Source organism: Lissotriton helveticus, chromosome 4_1 (genome assembly GCF_964261635.1).
Source record: "Lissotriton helveticus chromosome 4_1, aLisHel1.1, whole genome shotgun sequence".
NCBI classification, from domain to species: Eukaryota; Metazoa; Chordata; class Amphibia; order Caudata; family Salamandridae; genus Lissotriton; species Lissotriton helveticus.
Genome location: NC_136063.1, coordinates 1,010,822,589 through 1,010,838,293, shown reverse-complemented (window position 1 = coordinate 1,010,838,293; position 15,705 = coordinate 1,010,822,589). Strand labels below are relative to the sequence as shown.

The window sequence follows — 15,705 nt, the reverse complement described above, 5'->3', positions numbered from 1 at the left end:
GCCTGCTCTGCTCCACTCCTTCCCTAAAAGTTTGGGGGTGATTTGTGAAGTGGGGGCCGAGAAAAAAGGGGGTCCCAAAACGTGTTTTCCCCATGCAATTTCCCATAGGACCTTTAGCCAGGGCTACAACCTGAACGGCTGAACGGATTAACACCAAACTTGGCAAAAAGGTAGAGTTCTGTTAGCAGATCATGCTTTTTGTTGAATGGTGTAAATCCGTTCAGTAGTTCATGAGAAAATCATAAGTAAAATCATAGATAAATATTGGAGGTGTTACGGTAAGCTTACTGTAAGCTTACTGTACTCTGTACCTTTCCGAGCACGAGCTGAATGCTAATTGGCTGTCAACTGTCTGTCAACACTCTAAACCAGAAAGTGATGGCAGCCATCTTGTGCCTCGGTAGACTGAGACACAAGAAAGCAGGGAAACAAAGGTGGAAAACACGCAAAGGGGGCAGGGTAGAAACACCCTGACCCCCTAGGTCTGCTCAGGGGTCCCACAATTTTTTTTTAAATCACGGTGTTCGCGTAGGTACGCGTACTCTGCCAATAAAAAAAAAATAGCTTTTTTTTTTTTTTTACATGGTGATTCCAACTCGGCATTCTTAGGCTCAATTAAAACAAAATAATAATAAATGCGCACGGAGGCCTGTCGGTCCTTGGAGTTTCCTGGCTGCGGTCGGAGTAGATTCCCGGGTAGAGAGAGCATGGAGGATCCGGAGCCGCAGCGGAGGAGCGCGGTGGACATCAACCGAGTGGGCGTCAAGGAGCTGGAGGGGGCGCTGAAGGGTATCGGCAGGGGGAGAGCCCGGGGCATGGTGTGGAAGAGAGAGGAGCTGAAGGGGTTCAACTCCTTAGAAGATCTCCTGCATGTGAAGGGGATTACCACCCACATTCTGGAAATTAACAGTGACCGCCTGACGTGCCGGAAGAGGCAGTGCAGTGGTGATACTGGCCGGAGTAGCTGCTCGCACAACAACACACAGCCAAGGCCATCCAGTTCTACAGGAGATGCTTTGAATGGCAACGTGCCTCAGGAACATTCCAGAGGCACGGGCAGAGAGGAGGAATAAGAGTCAGAGATTCAGGTCATTTCGGGGGAGGAAGAGGAGGATGAGTCGGAAGTGTCTGACCGCTCTGGTGTGCGAGGAGAGGATGAAGGGGAGGAAGAGAGCGAAGATGGAGAGAATGACAGTGACGTCTACTTCTATTAAATGATGGGTGAGCGCTGGATTGATTATCTGGAGCATACTGAGGAGGGGAACCTCATTCGTCATGTTCGGCCCAAGATGAAACAAAAGTCTGAGGATGGTGTCGATGTGAGAGCCCTTTCTCCTGGAAAGAAGTTATGCAAAGGCTCAGAGTACAGCAGTTTTAGGTCATTAGCACAATGCATAAACAGTGCCACAACGTTTGGGGAACTGCGAAATGCCAACCACCATGGGCATCAGCGTCAACGAATCCCTTCCATCGCCCCTCCAGCAGAGCTGCAGGACTGGCTGCGAACCTTTCAGAAGTGGACCGGTCCCGAGAGGTTGCTAGCATTGGATGAGCTCATCGATCGCTGTGAAACATCTCAAATCAAGTATATGATGCAAGTCATCGAGCCACAGTTCTAACGTGATTTACAATGTTATGCAAATGCTGGCCCCTTAGGCCGAAACAATATGTAATTTGTACATTGTTATTAGTTTGTATATGATCCCGCATTAGGCATTTAGTACACTGGTTATTTTTACCCACTAGGGTCAAATAAGCTGCTAGCTAGCCAAATCTCGATCAGTAGTGTATTTGATTATTGTTATATGTCTAAATATCCAGACAGTGTCACATGGTAGGCTATTTTTTATAAGTTTTTATTATGGCCCACTTGGGCGTATCAATCATATGTTTACTGAGAAGTGCACTGGTATGTGTGGGTATTTACTCATATTGGCTGTACCTACTTGGGTTGCATCCTTGTAAACCGGTCTATATTGCCTATCTGACTGCTTTTCTTGTGAATGGGGGCATAGCTCAACCAGTACGTGCATCTTTTGCCGTGGGTTTCAGCTACTGACAAGAGTTCACGGCTCACCCCGAGACTTTTTTGATAAAATTTCACACTAATTCATTACTACTATTATTTTTGGGCACAAATGAACTTATGATGCCACACAACAAGGTGATCATATACCGTACACTATTTATGTGTTTTCTTTATGTATTAGATGCCATGACAGTCAGCAAGCCGATGATTTGTAAACATTGTATTTACTTTTTGTTTGCAGCACACATGTGTTTATTATTATATTTGCACACGTTTATAATGATGATGATATGAAAACAGGAGGCTCTCTAATGAATATGAAACTTAATGGCACTTGTTCTATGGCCCAGAATTTGAGACATTCCAACTGACTTTCATGTTCTTTCTCCATATGTTTTGCTATCGCATTGGATTTATTCTCTTTACTACCCAAAGAGCTTGCCCTGTATGTACTATCCTTCTTGGAGCCCCGGGACCTTCTGCGAGCCGCTCAGACCTGCCGCTACTGGAGGATCCTGGCTGAGGACAATTTGCTACGGCGGGAAAAATGCAGAGATGAAGGAATTGATGAGCCCCTCAACCTGAGACGGCGGAGGATGCTGACACCTGGTTTCATGAGGCAGCACAAGATAGATATGAACTGGTGAAGCGGGGACATCAGGTCCCCTAAGGTGCTAAAGGGACATGATGATCACGTCATAACTTGTCTTCAGTTCTGTGGGAACCGGATAGTTAGGGGGTCTGATGACAACACGCTAAAGATGTGGTCTGCTATCACAGGAGAGGGTGTTCAGACATTGGTGGGGCACACAGGCGGCGTCTGGTCCTCTCAGATGAGAGATAATATAGTGATTAGTGGCTCCACAAACAGGACGCTGAAGGTCTGGAATGCAGACTCTGGCGAGGCTCAGTGGTTAGAGGCGGCAGACCCGGAAGCTGAGATCGACCGTGGACCAGGGTTCGATTCCCCGCCTCAGCGGGTCTCGGGCTCATAAATTCCACGGTCTCGACAATTCTCGCTCCGGTGCCTACTCGACTCACGGGGTCACACTCTGCGACTCTGGGCAATAGCTTGCTTAATCTCCACTACGGCCCCTCGTGGCGGGATGCCTGGCTTTCACCCTGTGGACACCCTGCCGGGGTTTCTCACAGGGGAATACCAGGATGGGTTCCCTAAGCAAGCGCCAGGATGCCCTTTGGGTGACAGGTCTGCGCTATATAAGTACACCTACATTTACATTTACACATTTACACCCTGTACGGACATACATCCACAGTGCGCTGTATGCACCTCCATGCAAGCAGGGTTGTTAGCGGCTCACGTGATGCCACCCTGCGGTTCTGGGACATTGAGACTGGACAGTGTCTGCATGTACTTATGGGTCATGTGGCTGCTGTTCGCTGCGTGCAGTACGATGGCAAGAAGGTGGTCAGCGGTGCTTATGATTACACTGTGAAGGTCTGGGACCCGGAGACGGAGACTTGCATTCACACTCTGCAAGGACACACCAACAGAGTCTACTCCTTGCAGTTTGATGGGGAGCATATTGTGAGCGGCTCCTTGGACACCACTATCCACTTATTGGTCATCAGTCCTTGACCAGTGGGATGGAGCTGCGGGACAACACCCTCATCTCAGGAAATGCCGACTCCACAGTGAAGATCTGGGATATAAAGACAGGACAGTGCTTACAGACAGTGCAGGGCCCCCGGAAGCATCAGAGTGCTGTCACTTGCTTACAGTTCAGCTCGAAGTTTGTGGTAACAAGCTCAGATGATGGCACCGTTAAACTTTAGGACCTGAAAACAGGCGATGTCATCCGTAACCTGGTGGCTCAGGAAAGTGTTGGTAGTGGAGGAGTCGTATGGTGAATCCGGGCTTCCAATACTAAGCTAGTGTGTGCAGTTGGTAGTCGAAATTGCACAGAGGAAACAAAGTTGCAATAATAAATGTGTAAGTTGACTGCCAAATTCTGTTCCTTGTGCCTCTACTATTGTGACCCCGTCCCTCTCTGCTGTCACTCCTAGACCACCAATTTTCGATATCCATCCGGCAACAATTTAATTAAATCAATGACCACTGGGAGTCGGAGCCGAAATATCTCCAATCACATTTGCGCTTACAATCTCTCTAGCTCAAACTTCAATCATCTCTCAACACAAAGAAGGATACGTCAATCTATCCGGCACTGTTTGCATTCCAAGCCTCGCTATCAAAATTAGAGCAACTCTCATAGGCCAAACGTCTCCAGTGAAGAATCTCATTTGCTGTACTTTCTAGGGGGACTGACCTCTGTCTTTTTAAAATGGCGCTGCTCTGAGTTTCTCAGTAAATGCTAGAACTGTAGCCCAGTGTTGCCAGATTCGTTGTCTGTTAGTTGTGAAGTGTCTGTAGGTGCCTCACAGTGTGTATGCACGGCCCTGTACAGAGTGTGAAGTGTGCCATGGGGGTCTCCATCTGTGAGCCCACCCCATAGCTCGCTAGCTCTGTCCTAAACCTGTCCTGACTCCTGCTGCGAACACCTCTCCTCTGACGCGGACACGCTCTCCTCTGGTGCTCTGGCAAACATGAGCCTCTGTTAGAGGAGTGCCCCTCAAAGTGAGCTTTGTGACAGTATCACGACATGCCGTAACCAGATGTAATGATTCCCAGCCTATTTACAACGGAAGGAAGAAGGGCTGAGACGCTCATTGCCAGATTCAGGCTCGACATCTGCAGACCACAGTGAGCCCTGGAGTCACTGAGTGATATTGCCGGTTTGCACTGACGTCCCTTGTTTGCCTGCTTTAGATGGGCTGGTGTTGTCAGACATTGGGTGCTTTCAGTTCTTTCGTTTGAAATGGAGAGTTTCACCTCTTCACTGCAGTGACACACTACTTTGAATTGGTGACTACAGGCACCTCTCAATAGCGATCCGACCCCCTGGGACACCAAGTGCTGGTGCTGTTACATTTCCGCTTCAGCCTCGGGGTCTCAGCAGCACTGCTGAGTTCACCAGCTCACCCACCCTGTCAGGCCGGGAAGATACAGTGCTACTTTGAACAGCATCTCAATGCTTCCCTTGCTGACCTCCTTCGGGTCAAGTAGTTGCCACTCTTGCTTCTCTCGGTGATCTTCTGACCAGGTCAGGAATGTCCCTTTGACCTCCTTGTCACAGGTTTCAATTCTGGCGTGACCACTCAGCCCTTCATCCTTCCGAAGTCGATAAAGTAAGTGAGTACCATCTCTGGTACTCGGCACCAAGATGCCCCCAGGGGTTAGCGTGCCGCACTCTATCTCCTACCTCCCATCCTTCACAACTATACAAAACTGTTGCATGTTTCAAAATCTGCAGAACTGCTCTCGCATCTTTACAAACTCTTTCTACCCCTTCTCAGCTTCATAGCACTTCCCCATCCTTCAAAAGTGTAGAGCATATTTCCCATCTATCACAAATCTACACCTTCAAAATATACAGAAATTTCCTCCATTGTTTTTCAACTATGCATAACTCCCCCTAACTAATTTGCAGAATGTCTTCTGTTTTCCCACATCTGCTGCCTTTTACAGCTCTTGAGTCACATCCATTTGTTCAGTTTCCTTAACAGTTGCACAGAATTCCACCCATCCCTCGCAACTCCACAGAACACCGCTAGCAGCTTTCTTGAGCTCCTCTTGCATCCTTCCTAGTTCCATAGACCTCACTTCAATTCCTCACAAATCCAAATAACTCCTCTCATATCTTTCACAACAATACAGAAGTCGCTCGTGTGCTTTGACACTACAGAACTTGGCTCCTATCCTTCAGCAACCTACAGAATAGTTACACTCTTTACAATTCACAGAATATTACTTCCACGCTGCATACAAGCTCCTAATGTTGCATACATCCTCCACAGCTTTCCAGAACCTCCACTACCATCCACAGTTTCATAGAATATCCCTTTGTTCAAAATGTTGTCCAACCAATCTCTCATCTGAGGAACATCCTTCTTGTACTTCGCTACTTTTCAGACTTTCTCCATATTTCACAACGATGTAAGACTAAACTCTTATCCATCCTGATTCTTTAGATAGTTGCTCCTCCCTTTGCAAGTCTTGGTTTTGGGCTGTCATCGGTGGTGAGTCGATCTCCTCTCTGTTCTTGCACTACCTGCTTTGAGCAGGGGCTGGTCATTACGTGCAATCTTACATTTTCACCTCTCGTCTTCGCACCACCTAGTACACAGCACGTGTGGACATAGGCTGTGTGTTCCTACACACCAAAAAGATGGGGAAACGCGGGTGAAACCTAGGTTTTTTCAGTGAATATATATATATATATATATATATATATATATATTATATATTATCAGAAATGCCGCTTTCAAATTGCGCTGCACCGATTCTCGCCAGCCAACAAAAGAAACTCGGACACGGACCAAATGGGCTCCTGCTTTTCCTTTTATTGCAGAGGTACTGTCAAAGACGTTTCGGCTCAACGGAGCCTTGTTCACATGATTATATATTATATATATATATATATTACCTACTGGCGATAGCCAGTAGGTATATATAGTTAGGATTGATTTCCATAGGGAAATCGCAACATTCTATTGGGAATAACTTTGGCGCCGGTTGAGGAATCTGCCTAAATTTTTCAGCAACTTTGCCTCGTGGCGCTCCGGTCCTTCCTTTGGGGGGGATCCGTCAAGCGGGGGCCGAGATAAAAGGGGGGTCCCAAAACGTGTTTTCCCCATGTTAATTTCCATAGGGCGGTCGGTCGCACTTTTAGCTCGAACGGCTGAATGGATTTTCACCAAACTTGGCAAAATTGTAGGGACTGGTAGCCCGATGTGCCTTTGCTATGTCTCAAGATATGTGCTCCAGTGGATTTTGAGTAATTTAGGTTCAAAAAAATGTATATATCTATAGCAGTGTTGTATAGCATGATATGTACATGAGATAGCACGAGGTGTAACTCGTGTCTATCTCGTGTCAGTAGTTGTTGTTTGGTGCACATGCCGTTGCATCATTCGAAGGTGGGAGTTGGGGAATGTGGCGAAGGATCGTTATAACGGACTGGACTAGACTTGAGATCGGATGTGTCTCTATTAAACTCGAAACCCAACCTCATCCTGGCTCTGGTATCTTTCTCACACTGGCGACGAGGGTAAAAGGATTGATAAGGACTCCTAACCCGAACTTCAAAAAGGATTTTCATCTATTTTTTTTTAATTTAAAAAAAAAAAAAAAATAATAATTGGAAGTTTACGGAGACCCTGTGGAATCACCATCATAGGAGAATCGCGGAGACCTGTGGAGAATCACTTTAACCTTGTTAAGGTACTTTATTCAAAATTTTGTGTACCTCGTAATCTTCAGCGCGAGGTTTTTGACGCTTGCTAGCCTGCAGCGCGAGGTCCCTGGCGAACACAAATACTTCTACTTCCTTTAAAGATAGACGCCTAAGCAACAAGCGTGTGACGTCAAACGCTTACTAAACAAGCTCTACTACCTTTAGAAAGAGCGTGAAAACTACGGCGGCCATTTCTTTTGAAAGGTGAATTCCGAGCCAAGTGATATCTCCGTTTCTCCGACTATACAATTAATGGAACACTGGAATTAGGATTTTGACACGATTAAATATCGGAACAAGGTACCTATTTTGGATGTTGGTTGTTTTGGTCATTTTATTAAATATTGAACAAAGAATAAACAAATAATAACAATAATAATCAATTAATCTAATACATTACCTAATTGATACTACAACATTAGACAATGAGTGGCATTGTTCCTCCTCCTTCATTTTTGGCAAACAAAGGTGATCCACCTATGGACTGGGAAATATGGGAACCAGTTTTCTTAGCCTATGTGGAGGTTTTGGAAGGGACAGAATGTGAACCCGAGAGGAAACTCTCACTTTTAAAGCACTGTCTTGGGGGTATTGGTTTAAAAGAATTCATCACTCTTCCTGCTTTAATCAACCCTGGTGATAAGAATGTTTATGACCGTGCAGCGGAGCAGTTAAAAATAAGATTTGGCAAGAAAAAGAACATTGTTATGGAGAGATTTATTTTCTATTCTCGTAAACAACTTGCGGATGAGTCAATTGAAGATTTTGTATCCTCTCTCAGATCGCTTGCTGTCACTTGCGATTTTGAACATATAACTTATGAACAAGTATTGAGAGACCAAATACTAATGAGAACAAATAATACAAAAGTTCAGGAAAGACTTTGGACAACATCAGATATGTCTTTAAATGCAGCTATCGATATTGCAAGGTCAATTGAACATTCCGAGAAATTTGTAAAGGAAATAAGAGGAAATGAAAAAGGAGATGTTTTCAGTGTTCCCAAAGAAGGGGAAAAATCTAAGAAAACTTTTATTCAAAAATATGATTCTTCTAACAATAAGAATGATTCCAGATTTAAATATGCTAAAAACGAAAAAAGGAACGCTCAATGGAATTGTTTCAGATGTGGAAGCCCAAACCACTTAGCAAACTCTAAATCTTGTTCTGCGCTTGATAACATATGCTTAAAATGTAATAAGAAAGGGCATTTAACGAAATTTTGCAAATCTACCACTAGAAAAGTGAATATTGTTCAAGATGTTGATGATTATGAATTACTAAATGAGAATGATATCAACACTGTCATAAATATTTGTGGAAGTGAAGGTGTAAGTAAGTTTCCATCTTGTGATGTGATTATAGATGGAAAGATGATAAATGTATTTGTTGACACTTGTGCATGGTATACTCTACTAGGTTTAGATATTGTAGAAAAGAATTGGCCAAACAAAAATTTACTCGAATCTGACATTTCACCAGGAGGTTATACAGGACACAAAATTGATTTAGTTGTTTTTTTTGGGGGGAAAATTACGTTTGCAAGTGAATCTACATATGGGAAGATTTATGTTGCAAAGTCTGGGCAATCTTTATTAGGATGGCCACACCAAGATCAACTGGGTATTAAGATAGACCCTAGAGCCAACCCCCCTGTGTATTCCATCGTAAGCACTAATGATTCTGATAGGAATGTTATGCTTAGTAAGTTGAAATCTGAATTCTCAAATGTCTTTAGTGGAAAACTTGGTCAATATCAGGGTTTTAAACACACTATTAAGCTTAATGATGGTGTGGTACCTGTTCGACACAGAGTCAGAAATGTCCCTCTTACATATAGAGATAAACTTAAAATTTTACTCAAAGATTTGTGTGACAAAGATATTATCGAGCCCATTGAATCGTCACCTTGGGTTTCTCCGATTGTGATTTCGGTTAAATCCAACAATGAATTGAGACTATGTGTAGATCTTCGCAGCTTAAATAACTCCATCTGGGTTGATGCTCACCCTTTGCCAAATCTTCATGAGATGGTCTCAACATTAGGGGGTGCTGAGGTTTTTTCATGCATTGATTTTGGCAAGTGCATACCATCAAGTAGTTTTAGATGATGAATCCAAACACTTGACGGCCTTTATTACTCCTGAAGGTCTTTTCAGATATAAACGTATGCCTTTTGGATTGGCTAGTGCCGCCTCGGTTTTTCAAAGGCTTATGAAAGAGACACTTGATGGTTTGACAGGGGCAATCGCTTTTCAAGACGATATACTTGTATTTGGGAAAAATGTTGAAGAACATGATAATAATTTAAGAAATGTGATATCTGCACTATCAGTTAAAGGTCTTACTCTTCGTCTTGATAAGTGTAAAATCAGGGAAAAGGAAGTAGAATACCTAGGACACTCCATCAGTGGTGCCGGGATTAAACCGAAGCAGAAGCACATTGAAAGTATCATTAAGGCTCCTGTGCCAGTTTCCAAAGAACAATTGGTAGCCTTTTTAGGTCTAATGGAGTTTTACGCTAAATTTATTCCAAATTTTTCATCAAAAGTGGATCCTTTTAGACCTCTTTTAAAGAAGAATGCAAGGTTTTTATGGTCTGATATGATGACTGAAGCATTTCAAAGTCTCAAATCTTTTATTGTGAATGCACCGTGTTTGAAACCTTTTGTTGTGGGGAAAAAGTGTACCATCATGGTTGATGCAAGTAGCACGGGGTTAGGTTCTGTTCTCATGCAAAATGATTGTGGGAAAGAATGGATAATTGCGTATGCTTCAAGAGCACTAAGGGATGCTGAAAAACATTATTCAGTAATCGAAAGAGAGTTATTAGCTTCAGTTTGGGCAGCTGAACATTTTAAAACCTTTTTATGGGGCACAAAGTTCCCAATAAAAACTGACCACAAGCCTCTTATTTATATGATGGCACCGGGTGGAGGTCGCACCTTGTCAGCTCGTCTGGCTAGACTAGCTTCCAGATTACAAACGTTCCATTTTGAAATGGTTTATGTAAAAGGGAAAACTAACGTTCATGCAGATTGCATGTCAAGACTGCATACTTCTTGTGATGTTTCTGGTGACGATGATGAGTGTGAGGTTGCTTTTACTGCCCATGACATTTTGTTGGTATATGGGGAGAAATTTGATTTAAGTAAGGAATCTTGGACAAGGGAAATGGAAAGGAGTGTTGAATTGACTGAAGTTAAGAACTACATCCTGCAAGGGTGGCCGGAACAAAGGAAATTTTCAGGTGAAATGATGAGTTATGCTAAGGTGCAAGATGAGTTAGCAATTGAAAATGGTCTGCTCATGAGAGGTGATACATTTATTCCTCCTCTTTCATTGAGGAATACTATTATTAGCATTGCTCATGAAGGGCATTTGGGGATCTCGTTTACTAGGAGACGAATAAAAGATTTTTTTTGGTGGCCAGGCGTAGATGGTTGCGTGGAACATTATGTCCAAAAGTGCATAGAGTGCGCTAATAGTGACAAATCTGCTGTTCCTTTGCGTTCTGAACCTTGTCCTGTGGAGTATTCTTGTGGTCCTTGGCGAAAATTAGGTCTTGATTTTATTGGTCCCTTTGCTGTCTTACCTGAGCAAGGAAGGTTTGGCATTGTTTTGATAGATTACTTCTCGAAATGGCCAGAAGTCAAAATGGTAAAGGACATAACAACTAAAAATGTGATAGAGTTTTTGGATGAAACCTTTTGCAGGGAAGGAATCCCAGAAGAGTTAGTAACTGACAATGGACCACAATTTACCAGTAAGGAGTTTGAGTGTTTTGTTACTAAATGTGGGATAACGCATAATAAAATTGCTGTTTTCCATCCAGAAGCCAATGGGCAAGTTGAAAGATTCAACAGAGTGGTTAAGGAGGCTATCCAACTCTCTGTTAAAGGTAATCTAAACTGGCGTAACGCTCTTCAGTCCATGTTGTTGTCTTATAGGACATCACCGAATTCTGTTACTATGGTCAGTCCATTTGAACTTTTAAGGGGTCGGAAACCCAGTACTCGATTGACTCCGTGGTGGTTAAAAAAAAATCTGAGTGATCACTGTGGTTTTTCAAAGGTTGACTATGATTTGGTCCGTAATAGAGTGAGTGCATACAAGGATAAGATGAAGAAAAGGATGGAGAAGAAGCAAGGTTCAGTGAGTAAACATGTTATTTCTGTTGGTGATTTAGTACGTATTAAGAGAAAGGAAGGTGTGTTAAAAGGGGGGCAAATTTGGTCACATCCTAAAGAAGTTATTGAGGTTTTTAAGCATGCTGTTAGAATTGATGATGGTAGTGTTTGGAATTTGAACAGGGTTTCTATATTTAAGGGCAGAGAAGTTGTTAAATTAGATGGTGACAGTAATGTTTTTTTGGATTTTGAATCCGGCAATGAAGGATGTTCTCCAGATGGCAATCTTCCGGATGGGGATGTTACACTTCCTCCTCCTATTGTATCTTCAAAAAAATGTTCAAGAATTCATCGTCTTCCTGAAAAGTACAAAGATTTTGTAATGAATTAGTATTGTTGTGAACCACACTTATTATATGGATCAATATTTTATGTACATAGAATGTTTAAGATGAATTTTGTTTCAGTGTTATATTATTATATTATATGTGTTTTTTTTTTTTTTTGTTACAGGAAGGGAGGTGTGTTGTATAGCATGATATGTACATGAGATAGCACGAGGTGTAACTCGTGTCTATCTCGTGTCAGTAGTTGTTGTTTGGTGCACATGCCGTTGCATCATTCGAAGGTGGGAGTTGGGGAATGTGGCGAAGGATCGTTATAACGGACTGGACTAGACTTGAGATCGGATGTGTCTCTATTAAACTCGAAACCCAACCTCATCCTGGCTCTGGTATCTTTCTCACAAGCAGCTTACGTGTAAGCTAACTGTAAGCTTACCTTTTGAGCTCGAGATGCATTCTGATTGGCTGCCAATGTCTGTCAACACTCCAAAACAGAAACTGTTGGCAGCCATCTTGTGCCTCGGTAGACTGAGGCACAGGAAAGCAGAAAAACAAACGTGTCGAACTCAAAAAAGGGGCAGGGTAGAAGCACCCCGACCCCCTAGACCTGCTCAGGGGGTCCCACGAGGACCGCCAAGGCAAAAAAAAAAAAAATTTAAATTGCGGGGTACGCGCACGGTACGCGTACCCCGACGTTTACAAAAAAAAAAACATTTTTGCCTTTGGGGTCTTTGTGGGACCCCCTGAGCAGGCCTAGTGGGTCGGGGTGATTCTACTCTGGCCCCTTTGCGAGTTTCACACCTTTGTTTCACTGCTTTCTTGTGCCTTGGTTCTAACAAGGCACAAGATGGCTGCCAACACTTCCTGGTTTTGAGTGTTAACAGACAGTGGCAGCCAATCAGCATGCCTTCCCGAGAAAGCTGCATGGTCATTGGCTGTCAACACTTCTAACCAGGAGGTGTTGGCATCTATCTTGTGCTAGTGTTGACAGACAGTGACAGCCAATCAGCATGCCTTCCAGAGAAAGCTGCATGTTCATTGGCTGTCAACACTTCTAACCAGGAAGTGTTGGCATCCATCTTGGGTCTTAATAGACGGAGGCACAAAAAAGCAGAAAAACAAATGTGTAAAACACAAAAAAGGGGCAGGGTAGAAACACCCTGACCCCTTAGGGTGCTCAGGTGGTCCCACTAGGATATTAATATATTTAAACGTTATCCGCTAATAGAATTAGCATTTTAAATTTTTTTGAAATTCACTGAAAAAACCATAGGTTTCAGGGCATATATAGTTAGGAATTAGCATTTAAAAAACCTTTGAAATTCACTGAAAAAACCATAGGTTTCAGGCCTTATATAGTTAGGAATTAGCATTTAAAAAACCTTGCAAATTCACTGAAAAAACCATAGGTTTCAGGCCTTATATAGTTAGGAAATAGCATTTAAAAAACCTTTGAAATTCACTGAAAAAACCATAGGTTTCAGGCCTTATATAGTTAGGAATTAGCATTAAAAAAAGTCTGAATATATAAAAACGTTATCCGCTAATAGAATTAGCATTTAAAAAACCTTGCAAATTCACTGAAAAAACCACAGGTTTCAGGCCTTATATAGTTAGGAATTAGCATTTAAAAAACCTTGCAAATTCACTGAAAAAAACATAGGTTTCAGGCCATATATAGTTAGGAATTAGGCACAAGAAAGCAGAAAAACAAACGTGTAGAACCCAAAAAGGGGGCAGGGTAGAAACACCCTGACCCCTTAGGGCTGCTCAGGTGGTCCCACTAGGATATTAATATATTTAAACGTTATCCGCTAATAGAATTAGCATTTAAAAAACCTTTGAAATTCACTGAAAAAACCATAGGTTTCAGGCCATATATAGTTAGGAATTAGCATTTAAAAAACCTTGCAAATTCACTGAAAAAACCATAGGTTTCAGGTCATATATAGTTAGGTATTAGCATTTAAAAAACCTTGGAAATTCACTGAAAAAAACCATAGGTTTCAGGTCATATATAGTTAGGTATTAGCATTTAAAAAAACATTGAAATTCACTCAAAAAACTATAAGTTTTAGTTGTGTTATAGTTAGCTGGACATTTTACTCATACAAAACCATTGAAATTGCTCCTATATAGTTAGTTGGACTAACTATATTTCGCGCACCCGCAATCCACTGCTGATGATGTCACATATTACATCATTTATGACATGGTCAGTGACATCACTGATGACATCACTGATGACATCTCAAATGAAATTTGAGTGAATTTCAATGGTTTTTTAAATGCTAATGCCTAACTATATATGACCTGAAACCTATGGTTTTTTCAGTGAATTCACAAGGTTTTTTAAATGCTAATACCTAACTATATATGACCTGAAACCTATGGTTTTTTCAGTGAATATATATATATATATATATATATATATATATATATATATATATATATATATATATATATATATCCATATGTATACTACTTTATATATTTGGCTGAACGCTGTCTCATTGCAATAAGCTGCCAATACTTCACACAGCACGGTTTTATCATGTGATCTTATTTTTTAACAACACGTATTTAGTGGGCGATTAGATGTGAGCAATTGGAGTTGCAGTGTAATGGCTCCGAAAGTTACCATTTAGCCAGATGACATTTACTATTGGGTATGTGTGCACGTCTATATGCCTCTAAATGCCTTTGAAGCACAAAGGTTGCACCTTATAGGCTGTTCTAGCATTGGGCTGTGATATGTACATGTATTTATTTATTTTGGGACCAGGCTTCATTTATACTGTATATATTTGTATACTGGGTACATCATTTTTATGTATGGGCATTTTTCAATACTGCAATGTGCTGATATTAGTATACTATACCAATGAAACAATACTCTTTCTATGTCTATGCTTTTTAATGGGAAGGGCTATAAATACTCTCTTATGTTTGGGCGCAAATTAGATTGATAAAGGCTTCTTCTAAGCCGAAACGCATCTCTCTAATCTTGGGGTCGAGGGAGACCCAAGAAAATAAAACAGCTGTATATCCTAGCAGCCTTGTGTATGTACTTTCATCCTTGGGAGCAGGACTGTGCCTTTATTTATATATATATGCGTGAACAAGCCGTAATGGCGAAACGTGTCGTTTTTCTACTTGCCTAATAAACCACACTTGCAAGATAACCTGGGTGTCCGAGTATCGTCCTTATCAGGAGGAGTTTTGGAAGGAATATATATATATATATATATATATATATATATATATATATATATATATATATATATATATATATATATACATATATATATATATATATATATATATATATATATGTATATTCACTGAAAAAACCATAGGTTTCACACCAGTTATAGTTAGGAATTAGCATTTAAAAAACCTATTAAATTCACTGAAAAAACTATAGGTTTCACACCAGTTATAGTTAGCTGGATATTTTACTGACATAAAACCATTGAAATTCCACGTTATAGTTAGTTGGACTCACTATAACTTGCGCGTGCAATGCACTGCTGATGACGTCACATATTACATCACTCATGACATGGTCAGTGACATCACTCATGACATCACTGATGACACCATCCAGTGAATGTGTGTCTTTCTGAAAAATAAATATGTTTTATATATGTATATGTAAAAGTTGATGGAAGAATAAATGTATGGATGTTTTTTTTTTTTAAATTGATTGGTTAACTGGCTTATTATGTGTATCTTAGTGAATACATATATTTTGAGTAATGTTTAAATATTTAAATATATGTATTAGTGTTTCACTTTGTGTATAAGTGGCTGCATGGGTTGGTGAGTAGCTACATGTGTATGTATACGGGTTATTAGATGTTTTTTTAGTATCAGTATGA

General features: G+C 41.4%; 1 pseudogene; it reads left to right on the top strand.

Moving 5' to 3' along the window:
* Positions 1-635: 635 nt before the first annotated feature.
* LOC144828101 (F-box/WD repeat-containing protein sel-10-like) lies at positions 636-3,976 on the top strand (annotated as a pseudogene).
* The last annotated feature ends 11,729 nt before the right edge of the window (positions 3,977-15,705 follow it).